This window comes from Octopus bimaculoides, chromosome 8 (genome assembly GCF_001194135.2).
Source record: "Octopus bimaculoides isolate UCB-OBI-ISO-001 chromosome 8, ASM119413v2, whole genome shotgun sequence".
Lineage (NCBI taxonomy): Eukaryota > Metazoa > Mollusca > Cephalopoda > Octopoda > Octopodidae > Octopus > Octopus bimaculoides.
In genome coordinates, this window is record NC_068988.1 from 96326645 (window position 1) to 96331720 (window position 5076).

The window sequence follows — 5076 nt, forward strand, 5'->3', positions numbered from 1 at the left end:
ATATATATATATGTATATGTATATAAATATACATGCACACACACATGTATATGTAGATATATGATATGTCGAAAGTAATATTTAATAGAAAACAATAAAGTATTAAATATTATTACATATTCTAATGTAACAGGCAACTCGACGGAAAGGCTGGAGGTGGAGAATGTAACGGATGTGTTACCATTGTTGGAACCATGGGTGTCGGCGACTGTAGGTGAAGGACAGAGAGAAATTGTAACAGAAAGGTTTTCTCCAAACGAAACCGCTCTAGTGTAATCACAAAATTGCAAAAGTTAATAACACTCTGGGGATTTCGAACAAATGCCAAGCAGGTTTACGCCAAAGGAAAATAGACATCTGTGGGTTGTTGGCTGCGTCAGAAAGAAGGAGGCCTTGGTGTTATATTTGTGGTAATGCATGTCATCTGAAGGATTTCTGTTTTCTATTGAAGCATCAAATGTAACAATTGCAAGACTAACCTTAATATTGATGGCCAATAACTCGGCAGCGGCAACAGCAACACTATGAAATTCAGTGATATGAGTAACCATGGGTAACCATGGGTAACCATACTGTAGCTACCACCGCTTGTACTGCGTCTGCAGCAGCAACCGACCATAATAAAAGGAGCAACTGTGACGGCGACGACACAACACATCCACTGAGAACAAATAACCTTGACCACCATTAAATTGTAATTCTATCACAGAAATAATTAATGGGGAAAAATGAAATAACAAGAACATATGTAAATTATCTTTATCGTACTCAAAACATGGATTCCTAATAAAATATCGCCGTCAAACACATCAGCTGGAAATTTGAACGCCTTATCTTGTATCATTTAAGACAATAGCAAATACAGCTTTTAACGAAAATCGCAAATACACTAATCACAGACAGATAATAAAAGAATTCTTTGATTAAAAAAATGAATATTAAGGACACATGATCAGGAATTGGATTATCGTAATTTTCAATCTTCTAAGTCTCACATCCTGTTTAGTTTACTCTTTACAGCTTTATCACGACTCCACTTGAAGCACTTTATAAACATTCTCTTGTTTACAGAATGCGTTTCTCTATCACTGTAAACCTAAATATTACTATTGTAAACATAGTTAATGTTTAACATCTCCACAATAACTATCTAAGAATCTCTAAGCAGAGATTTACTACCACAGTTGCTGATCCTAAGCTCTTATTAACTTGTAGTTGATTATAAAACAATCGTCACGAGATTAAGCTGGTTTACATAATAAAGATTATATTGTGTGGAGTGTAACTTTGGTCTCCTTTGGCAAAGCTGTGCCACTTTATTTCTGTAACAATGTGCAGAAGGTGTTTAGCCTAATTCAGTAAATTCATATCATATTTTCTGCTTTGTTTTTAAAGTAAATAAGTCAAAATTCCCTCGTTAAGGGAAGTATGATATTATATAATATCATATATGTGGTCTGATCAATATATATATATATATATATATATATATATATATATATATATATATATATATATATAGCGGCGTACGTACACGTTGGTCTCTTATATGTATGTATATATTTATCTAAATCTTGTACGACTCTATTCTTTCTTTCTATCAGCCCTTTCACGCTTATTCGTTCATCCCACTCTTCGTTCTTTCGTTCCCCCTCTCTCACATTTCCCTGCCTTATCTTCTTGCTCACTTTCCCTCCTCTCTTCACTTCACTGTGTCCCTGACATTTTTTCTCGCCCCTCCTTAATTCTTCTGTCCCTCTGCCTCTACCTCTCTCTTTTCTCCCCACGTGACCGGTGTTCGGCCAAACCTGAGGTTTCTTCTTAGTTCGGCCGTCGTCCGTGCAACATCTATATTCCTCCCTGTGCCTGTGAAATCTTGTATCCCTGCTGTAAGGCTTTATTTCCACACACGCCCATACACATCCTTTAAGATGATAAATAAAAAATTTGGAAAAAGCTTGTTTCCTGAATTGAATAAATCTGCTGTTCGATTTATTCAATGCGTATCTGCTGTGTGTGTGTGTGTGTGTGTGTGCGTGTGTGTGTGGATTGAAGAAGTTTAGAGCCAACTCATTGACACACAGGCAAGAAAGGTCAAGTAACATTGATCCATAATCCAGTCCTCTAGAAGATTTATCACTTTGCTATTTTGGGTTAGACGTGTGAAAACGTGAAAACATTGTTAATCTTACCGAAATCTCTACGGAGGCCCATATATCAGACTTGTGTCGGAAATTTAAATTTCAGAGATAGATATATTAAGCAGACCCTGGCATAAGTTTATAAAAATAATTCAGTTAAACATTCGAGTCTTGAAATCTAATCTAAACGTCAAAAATTCATTAAAGTTGGATTAAGCTGACAAAATATTCAAGAATTAAGCAATGTTTATATATGGCGGGTATCGGTTTCTATATAAATGATGCAATAGTCATTTGAATGCAGACCCTACAGAATTCTAATTTATTTGAAAATCACATTAGTTTTATGACTTTGTCTATCTACAGTAATAAATAGTCTGCGATAAACTTATAACGGCAACGAATAAATATAATATGAAAATAAAAATATAAAGAAACGAAACCTAATTGAACTTACGGTTTTACGCCTAAGGGTTGTGTATCAAACTATAGACTGTTAAACCCCTTGGGGGCTCGAATTAGAACAAAATCTAACATGCATGTCGTATGTGTATCAGATGTTCAATAGCGTCATCGAAAAAAAAGAAAAAAGGAATAAAATGGCTGAGTTGACCAGGTAACAGAATACTTGCTCAAAGATAATGTTTTCAAATATTCAACGGACGTTGCATTCTTTTTCTTGGCTGACCCTTTATTCTGAATGAATTAATTTCATCGAGTTGTCGGGAAAAGATTGAAAATCATAGGTGCTGCATATAACGGTATATTTATTTAATCCTCATTCACTTAACTAGAACTAAACACTAGGGCTTCATTTCCCCCCTCCCCACTTATTCGTCATGTTAACGGAAGAAACTCAAAAGTCTGTTGGTGAACAAGAATCATTCAGGTACATTCCAAATAAAATGACATTACCATGCAAGAAATTTATCCGGCTTTGGCTGAAATCTTTCCAAGACAGGTCTGGAAAGTAAAATATTATTACAAATCTACTGAATGTATATAACATTAGAAATAACGGCATCACTAACAGATCAAGCGATGATGTTTATTATATTTGAGTAACAGCCGCCATTATTGTTTTTACAGAAGATAGCCATATCGAAATTCGAAATGGCGACAGGGTTATGTTTACTGAATTATTTATAAATTTTCTCTTTAGAGAACCGCAAAAACGTTTGCAGGTACCAACAAAATCACAAACGTACCAACACGCAAACACACACACACACACACACACACACACACACACACACACACACACACACACACACACACACACACACACACACACACACACACACACACACACACACACGCACACACACACACGCGCATGCATATGAATATGAACGTGTATACGTTTCCAATATGTGCGTATGTGTTTGTGTGTGTGTGTCTGTATGCGTGTGTATGTGTGTAGGCATGTATATGAGTGTGTGAGTGTATATGCGTGTTTGTGAGTGATGCAAATAGCAGGAGTGAATGATAAAGAAGTTCGGTTTTCTATCACAAGATCATGAGTTCGAACTCGTTGTTTGGCTTTTTTTATTTTTTTACCATAGACTCGGGTCGACTCATGCAGACGAACACTAAACGAAATTTCCCCGAGAAAGTCTTCAAGCGCAAATTCTTGCCTGAATAAGACCTATCGTGAGTGAAATTGGGTTTACGGAAACTGTGCGGAAGCCTATCGGATAGATTGTATCTAGAATTCAAAGCTCCAGCTAGTTTCTGAGACTAGTTTCTGAGTCATTGCTTGTCAAAGGCAGACAGACATCGACAGCTAGCAAGCCATGCAACTCCAGACTGATGACGAGCAAAGACTCAGAAACATGTCTCTGGATGCAGGCTTAGCTAAGTGGAGGTGCTTATCTCCCCCTTGTAAACATAAGGACACAGGAAATGTGTCAAGGCCGACAGGAAGCATTGCTTCCTAGGGCTCAATAGCAGTAATATCATTCCCTTTCATGGGACTGTCACATTAAGTTGACAGTATACAACTACTTTATCGTGTTGCTACTGTATAAATCTCTGAGAGATTTAGAAATGTATTATTTCTATATTAAATACATGTATACATATATATTATACATACATATTATACATATTATACATATTATACATACATACATACATATTATACATACATATATATTATATACATAATATACATGCTGGCAATTTATCATTGCTTATTATTACCATTCACATTGTCTTCACTGGACTCACTCAAACCACTACTACCACTTCATCCTTCCTAAAATGTCTTTCCTTCCATAATTTCTCTGCAGGTGTCGTCTTCAAGAGACGCATTAACCACGCCCGTCTCTTCAATCTCAGTAGATCTACGAAGACCATTGGTGTAGCACCTTCCTCCAAATCAATTCAGTTTAACATAATATGGTGCTGACAGGATAACCAGCATCTGTTCGCAAAACACCAGTGTCCCAGAATTCCTTGCACCAATGAGCCGAGTATGATATGATTGCATTGTTGTCATAAAAAGGAAAAGTTGTTCTCCTTTGACGCATGCAACAGTGACTAGCGTATTTGCGTTCGAATCTGGCGGAACGTATTTAGCATAAATATGCAAACAATCAATTCATATCTTCTCAAGACTTAATTTGGCAGCCAATCGAGCCATCCCTCTTGGCTCAGCCCTCTAAACGGAAAGCAGCTCGAATTCATATTGGTTTCAAATTTTAGCACAAGGCCTGCAAGTTCGGGGTGAAGGGGTAAGTCGATTACTTTGACCCCAGTGCGCAACTGGTATTTATTTTATCGACTCCGAAGGAATGAAAGGTAAAGCTGACCTCGGCGGAATTTGAACTCAGAAACGTAATAAGCGGACAAAATGCTGCCGAGCATCTTGCCCAACGTTCTAACGATTCTGCCATTTTGCCTCCTTGACTCGTATTTATATTAAAGAGGA

General features: G+C 36.9%; 1 long non-coding RNA gene across 1 annotated transcript in view; it reads right to left on the reverse strand.

Moving 5' to 3' along the window:
• LOC128248533 (uncharacterized) overlaps window positions 1-5076 on the reverse strand; it is a 51238-nt gene that overhangs the window by 36427 nt on the left and 9735 nt on the right. The window lies entirely within an intron of this gene.